Here is a 17,813-nt window from a genome sequence, read left to right on the forward strand (position 1 = left end):
TTGGTTTAAGACTAATGAGAATTTATAAAATGGTAGATCGAGAGATACTGAGGACACAAACACAGGTAATTTACAGGACCTTCCCAAAGGTGTGCTGGAGGAAGTATGTTCATCTATCACAAGGGAAAAAAGACGTTTCATGGCCAAAATCGTATGGACAAAGTTGAGTTAGGCAAAATTTAAGAATAGAATTAATAAGGCAAATCTAATCATTGCTACCATCTATTGGACACTTGCCACGTGTCAGACACTCTGTTAAGTACTTTACCCACATCACTTCAAAGAATTTCCTTAATAATTTTATGAGGGAGGAATTACTTCATTTCTGTTTGTAGATGAGACAGTGGAGGCTCAGAGATGTTAAATAATCTGCTAAAAATTCACAGCTAATAAATATGGGTGTTAAGAAACTGAAATGTATCTAAGCCTAGTGTTAGGTTCTAATCACAAGATTTTTAAAATTTTCTTTCAGAGCCTCCCAAAGCTGTTAGTCCTTTTCTATGTATTTGGAATCTCCAAGAGAAAGATAAAATAGACAGCATTTTCTAAGCATAGTTTTAGAAGCCATTTTTTTTCCCTCAAATTATCTTGAGACTAGTGTTCTGAGGAATATGTCTTGGGATAAGTAGAACTCAGGTTTTATTATACGTACAGTTTTATCTTTATTAACAAGCTTTTATAGCCACTGTCGTTTAATTCTTATAACCTTGGCACAAGGTACATTAGGCATTATTATAGCCATTACACAGGAGGAAGTTTAGGTAGATCAAATTCAAGTAACTTTCTCAAGTTTCACATTAAATCACGGAAGAGCAGAGATTGGAATATAGTCAAATAAGGGAGACCTACGAGAAAATGAAGTAAATTCTCACTACTTGTACTGCCAGTTATCAGGATGCGATGAAGACTGTCTTTTGATAATAATGACCAACATTCATCAACTTAAAGATGAACTTGGGTATATGTTAAGTATCGCTTCTCTGTAGAGTTGTGTCATGCTTGGGACACTTGTTAGAAAAGGTGAAAGAACCATTAATGGATTGGAAATATGCCACACAGCTTGCCAATCAACATGGAAGGAATGGGCCATTGATAAAAGCAATATTTTAAAGAAAATCTTTCAGTTAAACTATAAATGTGTATAGGTTCAATTAAGCGAAATACTTGTCCTTACACATGGAATAAATGATTCGTTTACCTGATTGAGGAAGACATACCAGTCTGGCCTTTTTTTTTTTTTTTTTTTTTTAATTTATTATTATTTTTTAATGTTTTTATTTATTTTTGAGACAGAGACAGAGCATGAACAGGGTAGGGTCAGAGAGAGAGGGAGACACAGAATCTGAAGCAGGTCCCAGGCTCTGAGCTGTCAGCACAAAGCCCGACATGGGGCTCGAACTCAGACTGAGAGCTGAACTCACATGACCTCATGAACGCATGACCTGAGCTGAAGTCGGACGCTCAACCGACTGAACCACCCAGGCGCCCCCGGTCTGGCCCGTTATTGGACATTTAATGATGAGCCACAAACAGAGTTTTCATGTTAAGTCATCACTATAATAGATGGCCATAAAACAGGTTTTTTTTTCTCCACTATCAATGATTTCATCATTAGCTTTTGTCCAGGTGTTAGCTTATTAACTGAGTGAACTGCCTTAATACCTTGTTCACTGGTAAATAAATTCACATTGTTCAAGGCCAATTATCAAATCATAATACCTATTTATCATATTGATCTCTATAGAGCTTTTCACCTGTATTCACAGTAGCATCCATATCATCACTATTAATGTCCTTATATTTACATGTATTTTACACCACCATTTCCCCATTCCCAAAGAAAGCATAGTTGGTTTATCATGGGTAAAGTTGAGCATTTCTTCAGTGACTGCTTAGTTTCACTTGATAATTTTTTTGGTAAACGAGGTGGTCTGCTACTTTTTATTACATGCATGGAGTGTTTTGAATATTCACATGAAAGTCCATTTCCAAGCCTTCATTTTCAAAATCTGTTCCAAGCATTTGTTAATATTGATTTACCAATATCATGCCAACATTAACTGTGTCAATGTCATCCTCAAGATTGACCTCTTGAAGGGAATGTTGAATCCTTTAGTTCCTTGTTGAGTATAGCAAACATAGAATCTTTTAAAAAGTACTTGTACCTATTCTTTATGAACTACAAAATTCTTTGGTAATGGGACTTTGTTGTAAATATCACATTGTGAGGAAATAGACACCAACAACTTTATTTTTCATGAGAAGTTTGGGAGAGAGATACATAGATACACAATTTTCTTCCAGTCCAATATAGGCTTCTGGTAAAAAGTATTGTTGAATCCGTCACAAAAAGATTTCTCTGATTACCTTTGGAGATTCAGCCATGCTATCACAATTGGCAGGAATTACTTCTTTTTTTGTGCCTGAATAATATTTTATATGTATGAAATTTCACTTTTTCTTCTCCATTCATCTGTTGACAGGCACTTAGGTTGTTTCCATATCCTGAGTTCTGTGAATAGTGTTAAAGTGAAAATGGGGGTACAGATCTAGATTAAGATACTGACTTGGTTTCCTTCAGGTAAATACCCAACAGTGAGATTGCTGGGTCATATGATAGTTCGATTTTTAATTTTTTGAGGAAACTGCACACTGTTTTCCATATTGGCTGTACCAATTTACATTCCCACCATTACTTACCTCTTGTCTTTTTGATAATAGCCATTCTGACAGGTGCGAGGTGTTATCTTCTTGTGGTTGTGACTAGCATTTCCCTGATGATAGTGATGTTAAGCATCTTTTCATGTGTCTGTTGGCCATCTGTATGTCTTCTTTGGAAAAGATATCTATTCTGGTCCTCTGCATACTTAAAGAATTAGGTTATTTGTGTTTTGATATGGAGTTGTACAATTCCATATATATATATATACATATATATATATACATATATATATGTATATATATGTATATATATATATATAGGATATTAATTTCTTATCACATACATGGTTTGCAAGGATTTTCTTCTGTACTTTGCCTTTGCGTTTTATTGTTTCTTTGCTCTGAAGAAGCCATTTCAATTTTCACAACTTTTCAGGTTTTAGGATTAAGAATTGGGGATGATGGCCCTTGTATTTCCTGAGTTAAATGCTCCTTGTTAGTGCTCCTGTAGTTTTTTTGCACACATATTTGGCATGACACTTGGCATGTTGGCTCGAAGATACATGTTCACTTCTCTTTTTTGAAAACATTTTTGAGTCTAGTTGACACACAGTGTTATATTAGTTTCACGTGTACAATGTAGTGGTTTGATGAGTTTATAGGTTATGCTGTACTCACCACAAGTGTAGCCCTCCTCTGTCATCATACAATTGTATTATAATACCATTGACTGTAATCCCTATGTTTTTCCTTGTATTCCCATGACTTATTCCATACCTGGAAGATCATCTCTCTTTTAAAAAATTTACATCCAAGTTAGTTAGCACAGAGTGCAACAATGATTTCAGGAGTAGATTCCTTAATGCCCCCTACCCATTTAGTCCATCCTCCCTCCCACAACGCCTCCAGTAACCCTCTGTTTGTTTTCCATATTTATGAGTCTCTTGTGTTTTGTCCCCCTCCCTGTTTTTATATTATTTTTGTTTCCCTTCCCTTATGTTCATCTGTTTTGTCTCTTAAAGTCTTCATGTGAGTGAAGTCATATGATATTTGGCTTTCTCTAATTTCCCTTAGCATGATACCCTCCAGTTCCATCCACGTAGTTGCAAAGGGCAAAATTTTATTCTTTTTGATTGCTGAGTAATATTCTATTGTAACTCCATTTTGTGTGTGTGTGTGTGTATGCATGCCACATCTTCTTTATCCATTCATCCATTGATGGACATTTGGGCTCTTTCCATACTTTGGCTACTGTTGATAGTGCTGCTGTAAACATGGGGGTGCATGTATCCCTTGGAAACAGTACACCTATATCCCGTGGATAAATGCCTAGTAGTGCAATTGCTGGGTCATAGGGTAGTTCTATTTTTAGTTTTTTGAGGAACCTCCATACTGTTTTCCAGAGTGGCTGCTCCAGATTGCATTCCCACCACCAGTGCAAAAGAGATCCTCTTTCTCCACATCCTCGCCAATACCTGTTGTTGCCTGAGTTGTTAATGTTGGCCATTCTGACAGGTGTCAGGTGGTATGGAAGATAATCTCTTACCCCTTTTTGTAATAAACTATGAGGAACCATGCCTAAATCATGCTTTTCTATGTGCCTATGAATTCAGAAACTCTCAGTAAATGTTGGTTGAATGAATGGATAAATAAATCAAGTGACTTTGATGTCTAGGAGAGAGTAAGTGGTGTGGGCCGAAGTGTATGGGAGAAGATGGATGTTAGAACTGGGAAGTATGTTTATACAAGTTTCTCAGCTTTTGCGGTATTGATGTTTTGGGCCAGGCAGTTCTTTGATATGGGCGGCTGTCCTGTGCATCACAGGGTGTTAAGCAGCACTCTTGACCTTTGCTCATTAGATGTCAATAATATCATGCTCTCACCTCCCATAAAAAACATCTCCAAACAGCTGGTGTACATAGTCTTGGACTTGAGAGTTATGCACACCTGAGTGAAAATATTACTGCCTTTTACAAGTTGAGAAAGTCAACTTGTTAGAGCCTCCGGTGTCTCATGTATAAAATGGGGATAAGAATAGTACATATTTCCTGAAATGATTGTCAGGATTATGCTGAGAGTATACAAGCCTCCTGGCAGATAGCGAAAACACAATAAAAGATAACTTTGAAACCCTGTTGCAGTACCTTGGATACACACAGCATTCGGCTGTAGGGTCAGTAGCTCTGTATCTATTTCTTTCTCTGTATGTCTCTATGTCTCTGTCTCTGTGTCTCTCTATCTCTGCTTCTCTGTTTCTACATCAGGTTCTCTGTTTCAGTATCTCTGCCTCTCTATGCCTATCTCTGTCTTCTCTGACTTTAAGTCTTTGTGTCTCTTTGTATCTCTGTGTCTGTCTCTGTGTCCCTCTATGTCTTCCTCTCTCTCTCTCTGTCTCTCTCTCTCTTTACTGGATTCTGTGTGTTTCTCTATGCATGTCTATCTGTGTGTCTCTATCTGTATCTTTGTGTCTCGATATCTCTGTCTAGCTCTGTGTCTCTATATCTATCTAGCTCTGTCACGCGGATGTGGGAAGGGAGTACATCAATATGATAGAGGCAGGAAGCATTGCCCTTCCAACTGAAGTAGTCAGGGCCAAATAACAGAGAGCTTTGCCTGCTTAAAGGTAGAGCAGGGAAGAAGTTCCTGTTAAAGAGGTAATCTCCATGAGAATAAAAGGTACAGCATAGGGAATATAGCCAATGATACTATAATAGCATTGGACAGTGGCAGATGGTAGCTATATTTATGGTAAGCATAGCATAACATTTAAACTCTTCAAGTAATGGTGTATGCCTGAAACTACTGTAACATCAAGCACCAACTATACTCACATAAAAAAATTAGGAGCACCCCCTCCAAATAGTGATTACTGATATATTTGGATTAATCCTAAAAAATAGCAGAATCTGGTAGACATGTGTACATTTGGTCTGATACAAAATTGGGAGATACTTAAGTTTCTCGTTAGGAACATAGTAATCTTCCAGGAGATTCTGTGGATGGGAGAGATTGGGTCAGGGGATGAATCAGGATATGATTATAGCAATTTAGATATGAGGCAGTAAATGTGGTATCAGAATGGTGGAGCTGCCATGGTCAAGAAATAGTTGAAGGAAGTAGAAATGGGTGTGTGACTGGCAGGGTGATCTCACAGTTTGTGAGTTCGAGCCCCACATCGGGCTCTGTGCTGACAACTCAGAGCCTGGAGCCTGCTTCAGAGTCTCTCTCTGTCTCTCTCTGTCTCTCTCTGTCTCTCTCTGTCTCTCTCTGTCTCTCTCTGTCTCTCTCTGTCTCTCTCTCTCTCTCTCTCTCTCTCTCTCTGCCCTCTCCCATTTGTGCTCTGTCTCTCTCTCGCAAAAATAGATGAACATTAAAAAATTTAAAAAAATAATACAATGGTGATGACATTGCCCATCTCGAAGGACTGTTTTGTGGTGGTTTGAGACATTGTGTGCAGTTGAGCAGGAAGTATTAGGCACTCAGTAAGGGGTAGGTACAATTTACAGGGCTCAAGGAAGGAGGGAGATCAGAGTTGAGTTGTTTTAGAGCGTGAAGGAATAGCATAGACGGCGAGTAGAAGCAATCTGGTTTTATGGGGACCAGCCTAATTTAAATCAGATTGTAAGGATAAGTAAATTTTCTAAAGCAAAGGAGACTTCCAGCAAACCAGACTTCGATTTTATAGCACCATTGGGCATCTGTGTGCCCCAGACCAGGTCATTTATAGTTTTTACGAGCCTAGATAGATTTGGAACACTTAGGTTTGCACTTGAATACAAAATCCACCCCCTCCAAGAAGTGCCATGAAATACGAGTGAAGAAATCCCCGATATTGTTTATACTACAGTGCGGATGGGGAACATGACGAATGAGAGTAATAGCTGGTAACCCATATTAGATCACGATGACAAGGAAATGCATTGTTGGGAACTTTCCTATAAAGAACGGATAGTACTATCAATCCATTCTCTCCGTTGGAAAGTTACTTTGTGAGAAATTATCCTTTCCACTTCTACTTTGCCTTTTCATAGTACCCTGGTTTGATTTAATGTCTCTTTCTCGACGTCTGCTTTTGCACAAAATGCCTTTTGCTTTTCTGATGCCGTGCCACTCATTGGTGATCATTAATTTACCATGCTGGGGTTTGCTGCGGTGTTTAGTAGGCATTGTGATAATGTTTTTATTTGTGTATTTTTTGGTTATGTGTGTCTGTGAAATTGGCATGAGCTTCACAGGGGCTTTTGGCTGCTGGCTTTGGAAAGTATATATCTAGCAGTTTTAAAATCTACTCCATCTCTCTCTGACCTCCCCTTTCACATTTACTTGGTGGGTTTGGTGTGAGATTGGGATAAACGTGATCTGGGGGTTGGTTTGCTTTTTTCCTGCCCTGTATTCCTTCCCTCTGCTTCTGATAAATCATACCCTGCTGTTCTGTTGGAGGCTTACTGCCAATTCCATGTTGTTCTGGTTGTACTGTCAATCTTGACCCCTCTGGGAACGACCTGTCATTCATTTTGGATACTCCATTCTTCAGTGACAGCGGATGGTTTATAGATGGGCATTTTCATTCCTTCATTCATCAGTATTTTCTGAGCACCTACTATGTGTTAGTGTGGGTACACCAGTTAGTGTGGGTACTACACCAGTGTAGTGTGGGTACACCAGTAATCCTAGTAGGTTCTCTGTGCTTAGAAAATTTACACTATAGTTTAAGAAGATGAACGAGTAAACAGAAATGCAACAAAATGTCTGATAATGGTTTTACTTAAAAACATAAGAAGCGTCTTAGGGGATTGAGAGTGATGGGGATGGTAGGTAGCATTTTTAGAAAGAAGGCTCACAGAAGGCCTCCATGATGAAATAGCACTTAGCCTGAATGAAGGGGGAGGATAAACAATATTAACATCTGAAGAAAAATGTTTTGGGGTAGGGGGAACTGTAGGTGCAAAGGCCCTGAGGCTGTAGCAATGTGGCTCGAATAGCAGGAGTGAGGGCATGGTGATAAGAATGAGGACAGAGTGGTGGTCAGGGGCCAAGTAATACAAAAGCTTATAGTCAATGGTGAGGACATGGCTAGATTGAATTGTAAAGAGAAGGTACTGCAGGGTTTTGAATATGCAATCACAGAGAAGGGTTAATTAGAATCTTTCCCAGGATGTGGTATGTGGATGCTGGCATAGAGAGAGTGCTTCTCTACCTTGAGGGTAATAAGCTTTGAGGACGATATAAGATGGAGATGGTTGCAGTCCTCTTCCTGGCCACGTGGAGAGATGCCGTTATAGCCCTGAAGTAAAGAAGACAAGACAAAAAGGGAAATACAAAAGAAAAAGAAAGAGAAACCCCGAAAACTGAGATAGCAGAAGGACAGAAAGACAAAGAGCTCTACCAGCGTAAGACCCTGGATCTCGCCATTCCTGAAGGACCTCTGTTTATGTGAACCAACACATTCAATTTTTCTTTAACCTTTGTTGAGTGTGATTTGAGTGAAGTCATTTGTTACCTGAAGAGTACTGAGGAATAATCACTCATTTTTCTGATGGTGGTCATTGGCAATATCTGATTTTTAGTTACGACTATGAGAAACCCACCATTTTACGTTGCCTTTTTTTGAGTTTTGTAATAACCTGGTAAGGCAGGGAGACAACAAATAACCTGTGCTATAGCGATGAAGAAAGAGGGCATAGGCACGCACCAAGTGACTGTCTCCGTGTTACGTAGGTTGTAACCTGCAAAGCTGGGATTGGAAAGAAGGTGGTGTATGTGACGATGAAATCCGTATTTCCCCCGTTATCTTATGATAGTTTAGCAGTTACTGTGGTGGCTTTAAAGTACGTCCTCAAGTTCTTTGATACTGTTGCTTTGAAGACGTGAAGCCTAATTCTCCTCTCCTCGGCCTGTGCTGGACTTTGTGACTTGCTTCTAATGGGATAAGAAAAAGCGTAATGAAAGTATGCGACTCTGGCATTGAAGAGATACAGGTAGTGCAATTTCCTTGCTCTCTGTTGGATCACTCACTCTGGGGGAAGCCGACTGCCATGTGTCAGGACATTCAAGTGACATTCAATTCCTGTGGGGGCCCACGGAGTGAGGAATGAGGCCTCCAGCCAAAGGCATGTGAGTGAGGCGACTCATCCTCCACCCATTCAAGCCTTCAGGTGGCATCCGCTTCTGCATCCTGGATGCCACCCAGCTAATATGTGGGGGGTTCCTGATTCTCACAAATAGTGGAACAGTGAATAGGGCAATAGTAAATATTTGCTCTGAGCCGTTATATTTTGGAGTACTTTTTTATGCAGCAACAGATAACCAGTGCAGTTGTCAATTATTCTCAGATTTCTCCTCAGTCCTGATGGCTTCACTGGCAGGAGCAGTTGCAAGACTCTTGGATGCATTTAAAAAAAAAAAAAAAAAAAAAAAAAGGCTCTTCTTTTTTGGTGACCAACTAGTGTGATTTCTAATGAAAGAAAATGTCGAAGGTTCAAATATATATATAAAAGCACCATAGATTCCATTTCAGCATTGGTCTTTGTTTCTCTAAAGAGGAATGCTTCCACTAAGATAATACATTCTAGAGACATCACAGTTCACCTCTAGTGAACCACACTCTGAGGAAAGTTAAATTTTAGTCAGGGAAGTTTGTAGGGTGGATACTGTTATTAGATTTGTAGAATACAAAAAAAAAAAAAAAAAACCCAAACCCAAATAAACTAGGTTTCAATTTCAGTAAACACGCAACATATTTTACTCAGTTAACTGAAGCTTTGTAAGTACTAAATGGATCTGATGAAAATATTGAACATAAAGAGGTGGTATTATGGTCTATCAAATAATATCTTAATGAGTTATTCTGCACATGTTAAAATTTCTAATGTGAAAAAATGTAGCAAGCTGAGAAAATGGGTGAATTCATACTAAATGAATAAGCTGAGAATAAGATAGCAACTGTATTAAGATTGTATATTTTATCTGTTAAATATAAATAGGGATAAGGATAAAGTAAAATTAAAGAGCTCACTTTTTAAAGTAATAGAATTCTGCATGTCTGAATCTCTGTTTTAATCACTTATGTACTTTGAAAATAATACATTCACATTGGACCTCATTTTCCAGATGTGTACTTGTTGGAGGGGCCATCGCCTATGTTAATCTCAAAACTATAGTTAGATTAATGCAGTGTGAGACTGGGATTCCTTGCTTAGGTACAAATTGTATGTATTTTGGGCACTTATATTCTTGGGTTAAGTTCCTAAAATTTAACACTCAGATTAATTAGGTGTTGAGTATTTTCATGTGTGTGAAATCTGCTTTGGCAAAAGGATTGAGTCCATTATTTTAAGAGTTTTCTCATTTAGAGTTTTCCAGATTTACATTACCCTCAAGATTATGGCCATGGTCAAGAACCAACTATGGTATTATTTATGTGATGTTTTTTCTTTATATTGAGTAACATGTTCACGTATGGTTGCCCCTCGCAGCCTCAACATGGACAATCCATTGTAAACATTCAGCTGATGATCCCAGATGTGACCCCAGAATCCTTGTCCTCCTAGGACTCCAGGGAACCACTTTTTCCAAATTCTGTTCCAAAGGTAACTGTGAGACTAGACCTCACTGATCAAATGTTAGTGTATTGAAATAAATGAGCTCTTTTGTCACCTTCAGTTCTGACAGGATCTAGTAGTAACTGCTTTATGAAATGCAAGTGGAGATCTTTCATAAAAAGTTAAAACTATCTGGGTTCTTTCCAAGTGAGGTCCTGTCTTGGCTTCATACCAATTGTCAGAGATCTTTATTTCTTTTCATTCGATTGCCCCTTGGGTCAAGATGACTACCTGGGTGGTAAATTTCTTCAGGGTGCTTTGGAAAAAGAATTTTGTGTGAGAGGTAGATTGGATTACTTCCCTCCAGATTCTTTATTCTCTCCCAGTGAGAGCATGTGATACCTGTCTGTGCCCTTTGCCCCATGACTTTGGTGCCTCTCTAGAATGAGAGAATACTTTTCCATTCCATTAATATTAAGCATGGCCATGTGACTTTCTTAGGTCAATAGAATCAAAAGAATGTGATAGAATAGAGCCAAAAGAGAATGTGAGAGAATATTACACTAAGCAGAGATTTAAGTATGCATGTGTATTTGGTTTGGCCTTTTGCATTAGAGCAACATGTCTCAGGTAGCTGGTTCAAAGAGATAAGGTGATAGGCAGACCCGATCAGAATGCAGTCTACAATCTGGAGTCACCCTCAGCCAAGCTCAGCAGAATCGTAGTCTACCCTGTAGACCCTCTAGTGGGAAATAAATGCTTATTTTTGAGCTGGTGAATGTAGGGTCTTTTTATCATACAGCTACATTGCAGCAAAAGCTGACAAATACATTCAGTACATAAGTTAGCTGAAAAGTGAAGTATCTGTGCAAGACATCAAAGGGAGAAGTAAAAGAAATAGTTCTCAAAGAATTTTAGAGGAAAATTTTCAGAACCAAAGAGGGGAAAGAGTAAGAAGTGAAATCATGTTAACAAATAGGACAGAGACAGGAATACCTGATAAAGAGGAAACCGATAATAATAAGTTCTTAGTAGATAGATAAGAAAACCAATGTTTTCTTTCCACCAGCCTGATTAGCCAAGGGAATGCGGTACTTGGGAGGGAGTCCCCATCTCTACATGTTGCTGATAGGGTCAAGTGGCTAATTGCTTCTCCAATCACTTACCTGAATTGTTGTTCTCAAATATGTTGTTAACAGATAGTGTTTTCTTGAAGAGGGTAGAAAACTAGAAGGAAAAAAATACCACCTCTATTAATAGAAAGGAAACAGTCTGGTTCCTGTTTGTAGTTGTTTTACATAGTACTCTGGTCTTGAATTGTCTAAATTTCATTCACTCAAAAAAAAAAAAAAATAATTTCATTCACTCAGAATAGCATTCTATCATATACCATCTGTCCTATTATTGAAAATATTTTTCCTTTGCATTGACTCATTATTTATGTTTTATTTAATTCTTTAAAAATCTTTATTTATTTATTTTTGGGAGAAAAAGTGACAGGGGGAGGGGCAGAGACATGGAGACACAGAATCCGAAGCAGCCTCCAGGCTCTAAGCTTTCAGCACAGAGCCCGATGTGGGACTCAAACTCATGAACTGTGATATCATGACCTGAGCCAAAGTTGGATGCTTAACGACTGAGCAACCCAGGATCTCCTTGTTTTATTTAAAAGTAAATTTATTTTGCGTTTTGGAAAAGGAAATCTAGGCCCACTTTCTGTTGTAGAGGCAGCCAGCTGTCCTCTGATGTTTTAATCTGTCTGTCCATGACATAGAATTATTTCTGGGGTTGCTCAGTCAGGGACAACATTTCCCAGCTTCCTTTCTTTCTAGATGTAACCAAAGATGAGATCTCACCAATCAAATATGAGTGGAAGTGAAGTGTCCCTTCTGGGCCCATAATTGTAAGAAATGTGTGTACGTTATCAGACGCCTGGGTGGCTCAGCTGGTTGAGTGTCTGACTCTTGATTTCGGCTCAGGTCAAGATCTCATAGTCATGAGATTGAGCTCTGCATCAGGCTCTGCGCTGAGCGTGCAGCCTGTTTGAGATTCTCTCTCTCTCTCTCTCTCTCTCTCTCTCTCTCTCTCTCTTTGTCTTCCTCTCTGTCTCTCTCTCTCTCCCTCTCTGTCTCCCCCTCCCTCCCTCCTTCTCACACTTTCCTCCCCCCTCAGCCCCCTCCCCCACTTGCACTCTCTCTCTCCCTCCTCTTTCTCTCTCTCAAAAAAAATAAAGAAGTGTGTATGCATTACATACACGTGTACTCCTTTAGCCAGCAGGCCCCAAGAACTTTGAGGGGATGGCAGAGCCACAGAAGGAAGTAGCTTGCTTTCCTAATTCACCAGGTACATGAGAAAAGGCCAGTAATCAGGAATGCCCTGTACAGACTGTTACCTGAGCAAGACGTGAACTTCAGTTAGGCTCAGGTCACTGCTTTTTCAAGCCCATTTGTCAGAGAAGCAACATCACCCTTACAGCAACAGCTACAAAAGTACTACAAAAAATGAAAGAAAATTCACTTTTATACCACCTTCCCCCTCAGGTCCCACCCCTGATAAGTGTTGCACATTGGAAGATACTGTTCTCGTGCTTGATCCTATTTTCTTTCTTGTTTCTTGGCTCTTGCCAATGGAAATAGGGGAGTCAATGGGAGTATTAGGTTTTTCTTTTTTTAATGTTCATAACCCGTCGTTGAGATGTTGCTGACCTTGAAGTGCTACCAAATCCTGTCAGCGTTGGTTCTGATTCTCGGGAGGACAGCAGCCAAAGCACAAACACTCTATTATTAATAAAAGGGAGTGACTGATAGGTCAAGTGAGACATGTTTCTCCTCAGCATGCTTGCAAAGTGGCAATTATTTAATTGAAAGCATCCAGCTGTCCATGGTTCCAGTGTGCTTGCTTGCTCTCTTACCCAGCTGTGGTCACCACTTGTGACCCAACGTGCTCACCCAGGGGGACGTCCAGAAGGAGTCTTCTAGACCTGCCCTGCTGTTCCTTTAATGTTCCTGTTGTGGCTTTCAGAGAGAAGGATTAAGAGCTGGGAAGGCTTTCAGAGAGGAGAAGGATTAAAAGCTGGGAATTTCTCTGTCTGGGTTGTGTGACCCGTTAGGGTTAGTCCTGTTACCCACCTAACATAAAAGTCTTTTTCAGTGTTTCTAGTCAGGGCCTTTTACAATGCATTCAGAGCCAGGGCCACTTTTCCCTTGTTGCCCTCTGCTCCTCTGCTCCTCCGGGGCCTTTAAGTCTTTTCCACTCAGCTGGTAGGTAAGATAGCTAGTGAATTGTAGGTTGGGAGGCTTCCTTTACAGTGATTTCATGATGAGCATTTTGTAAACTCCTTTCTCGAAACAAATGCAGTCAGATAACCAAGATGTATTGAGACTGTCCCGTGAATCCCCCCATTCACTTCCTTGGATTGCCATGATAGGATTGGTGGTACAGCCCAAGTCCTATGGGGCCTTTTCCCAGCCTCTCTATTGTTCCAGAGGCCTCTGTGACTTTTTATTCTAGTTATGAAGCCGCTGCTGCTGGGCTCCATTGAACTGAGCCTTGGCTGAGTCAGTTATGATACAGGAAGTGCTTTTTTATTTTATTGGCAATAATCAATTACTTTCTCAAGCTAAACACTGAGAGTGAATCTCTAAAATGCATGCACAGAGCCCATGATTGGCTTGGGCTCATTATAAAATGCTTTCTCATACAGATGCCACCAGGCTGCAATTTCCTCGGTGCATAGGATATGGCACCTGCGTTGAGTGCTGAAGTTGGTGTTTCGGGGATAGTGTAAAATAGGCTGTGGAGTGCATGCTGGGTAGAGTTTGATGGGGGTCCCCTTTCCTACTGCACTTTCTTATATTAGATTTCTTGGGAGTTGAAGAGTCTGAGAGGACCCTAGGTATGAAAACCTTGTGAGTCTATAATACCTAAGCTATTTGATACTTGGTGAGACATCCCTGAAGCCTTGTCTCATATGACACCTTTATACCACCACCAGTGTTGTGAGATACACAAAAAGTACGTTGTAAACATGTTTTGTGTTTGCTTTCTTGGTTTGCTGAAGGGAACTTCTTTCTTAGTTTGTGACCATGTTGATCTTTCTACTAGGCAGCTTAATGTTGAAGAGCATGGGTTCTGGAACTACTCAGCCAGACCAAGGCTAAGGTTCAGCTCTACTGGTATGATTTGGGGCAAGTTGTTTTTTTTTTTTTTTTTTTTTAAACTTCTTAAGCAACCATCCCCCTTTTAACTTCTTCAGATAAGTTTCCTTATTAGTAGAGTAGAGATAATAAGACCCACATTACATTGTTTTCCATGTAAAACATATAGCATATACTGGGCAGAGACTAAATGTACCATTATTACTGGTCATGTTCTTGTCTCATCCATGATCTCCTGGCTGAGACTTCTGTTGGTTGGAATTTCATCTCTGTGCTATCAGTTCAGGGATTCACAGGTTGTTCAGGGTGGTAGCTCTCTTGAATCCACCCAGAGCCTGGAATTTTTGCTCTCAAACGTTCTCTTATTTGGAAACTTGATGATGGTGGTAAGAAATAAAACCAGTACTGAATCATCTGTCCCCACAGTTTTATTGAGATATAATTGACAGATAACATTGGATTAGTTTAACGTGTGCAACATACTGATTTGATATACGTGTATAGTGCAAAATGCTCACTACACTGTCTAGTTAACACCCATTCCTTCAAGTAGTAACAACTTTTTTCCTGTGATGAGAAATTTTAAGATTTATTCTTGTAGAAACTTTCAAATGAACACCACAGTATTAATTATAGTCACCATGCTGTATATTATATCCTCAGAACTTCCTTATCTTGAAACTAGAACTTTGGGTTATCTTTACTGAAGCCTAATTATTCATTAGTCTCTGCAGAAAGCACTTTGTATGTGAATTGTACAGTATAAGTCCCTCTACAGGTCTGTGGGTTTGGTATACTGATTTCCCATCTTACAGATGAGGAAGCTGAGGCTAGACTATACACTTTGTCTAAGAGTCTACAAAGAACAAGTGGCTGAGCCCAGATGCAACCCAGGTCTGTCTGAGTCCCAGGTGCCTGCTTTCAACTAGTATTGAAACCATTCTAAAAGAGTGGGTAGGACTCATGTACCAGTTCTCGGTCTTCAGAAACCATTTCATCTTTACATCTTGGATGTCATTGTATAGCATGTGCAGTATCAACCGGAAAACCCAAACCGTTCCAGGTGTCTCAGCCTGAGAGGCTACATCCCAGGGGATTGGTTACGTGGTATTGCAAGACTGGAAAAAGAGGTCATCAAAGTTTTACAGAAGTGGCAACTGCAGGAAGCAGTCACCATCCTAGGGGAAAAGTGATGCTACCAAGAGCTAGGTTCTCTAGGGGGAGGCAGTAGGGTGCTTAGGGCTGGGTGCTCAGACTTAGGGCTTGTCATGAGTGTGCTACTCAGCCTGCTCAGGGCATCCCAGAGTGGGGACATTGTGGGGCTGCTGTCCTGAATTCTGAGCTACCTCATTTGGTTGGAATGAGGTCAACATGAGCCAAACAGAGGAGGGAATCAGTCCCATCGCCCGAGTCCTCCACAGCAGAGACTAACTGCAGGTAGTGAGCAAGGGTTCCAGGGAAACACTAGGCAGGCTCTCAGGCCAACATCATGCAGCATAATGGAAGAAGTGGTCTTGAGCTAAGCAGAATGGGGAAATAGCAGCCATAATCACCATTTCCATGGCTGGCATGGAGGTCCAGATAGATATGAGGGTAGGTATGTGTTTTGCAGGTTTAAGTGGGCAGCTACCTGTGAAGACAATGAATGTAGCCAGGGGAACTGAAGAGAGATTTACTTTTCCTGCTCAGCAAACATCATGCATCCAGATAACTCATCTTGTCACAATGGGTATGATTTTAGTCAAATGCAGTCTTTCCACATTGGTAGTTTTTTGTCTGTGTGCTCTTACACGGAAGGGCACATCAGCCTGCTGGGTCACTTCCCGGGGTAATTAGCTCTACCGAGTAGTTTTTCCTTTTAGCCACAAATCATCCTAGTGGATGTCTAAGAAACTCTGTGGCTCTCCCAGCACCGTGTCTCATTTCCTGGGAGACTTTTCTTCTATATGAATTACCCATTTACTCTTGTGAGAAAATGCTTTAGGTGGAGGAAGAACCTGGCACTGAATTAGGGAGAGGAGAGAACCTGCAGCCTGAAATGCTGAGTGGCAATTTCGCCTCAGCCAGGCTTGTCACAGGGCTGATGAATGGTGTCCTCTAGCTCCCTTGCTGGTGAGGTGGAAAATCTTTCTCTGGTCCAAGCAGGGTGCACCTCCCCATCTACGTCAGAGAGGGTAGGTGGTGCTGTGGTGTTAGAAGCTGATTAAAGCAGGGGGTGAAAGTCCCACAGAGAAAAAAGTGACCCAAGTGCAGAGGGCTGGGGAGAGGAGTTTAAAGAAGGGCAGGAATATGCATGCTCATTCAGTGTCTTTCCAATTCGGGCGAGTGTTTTCCCCGTTCACATCTGGAGCCGCATTGGGAAATCCTGTTAGAGACGGAAGATGCATTGGGCTCTTTAAAATCTAACTGCAGCCGGGTTAGGGGCTTCTTGCTGAGGGGATGTGCGGGGAGCATCACTAGCACAAGTTTGGCTTTTTCTTTCCCCTTTTGCCTTTGTAGTCACTTGGATTTCTGCCTTCCCTCCTCACTACTCCCTTGCTGTCTCATTTTTCTTGTGGCCTCTTCTCCGTGTGGTACCCATTTGGGAAAATTGTGTAGGTAGCACTATTTTCTGAGACACTCTGAGGTACCTGGCAGAGCAGGGGATAAAAAGAACACTCTGACTTGTGATAGAATGGAAATGAGCATTTCTTGAGCATACAGGAAGCCTAGGAACTGAGAGGCCCTTTGACACTCACTTTATCTCATTTAACCATGCAATTTATTCCCTCCTAAAACCTCTGTTTCTTGAGCACTTACTATGTCCTAGGAGTCTTGGCCATTGTTAATGGGGAGACTAGTGCATTAAAAAGCCACTGCCTTTGTGTAACTTCTCTCCTGTTTCAGGGTTTGAACTGTGATGCCCCAGCCACATATTTGGTGTGGCTTCCTCCAACATCCTTGCACCTTGGGAGTGTGACTGCCTGCATCCAAATCCTGACTCCTCTATGTGGGTGGGTGACTTAATTTTTCAGTGTTGCAGCTTTTCATATGAGAAAAGCAGATAATTAATTGTTCCTACTTTGAAGGATAGTATGGAAAACTAAATGAGATGCCACTTACACCCACTATATGCCGGTTATTATAAGTGCTCAGTAAGCTATAGATTTAGTCACTGCCCTCAGTATTTTCAAATTAACAGAGTTAATTTGACTTTCCCAGGTCCCCAACTATGCCTCTGAGGTAAGCACCAGATGAAAAGGGAAAAGTCAGGGAAGACTTCATGGAAGAGGCTGAATTAGAGCTACACTTTGCACTGAGGAAATTCACAGGTGAACTTCTGAACCCAGAGGCTCATAGATACTATGGAGAATCTTATGAGATCTATATTCTTTGTTCCCTGTCAATTTTTCATATGGACATTTTACAGACAATTTCATTGGGATCATATAATTCCTGAAGTCAAGTTTAGGTA

Source organism: Panthera onca, chromosome A2, assembly GCF_046562875.1.
Source record: "Panthera onca isolate mPanOnc1 chromosome A2, mPanOnc1 haplotype 2, whole genome shotgun sequence".
Lineage (NCBI taxonomy): Eukaryota > Metazoa > Chordata > Mammalia > Carnivora > Felidae > Panthera > Panthera onca.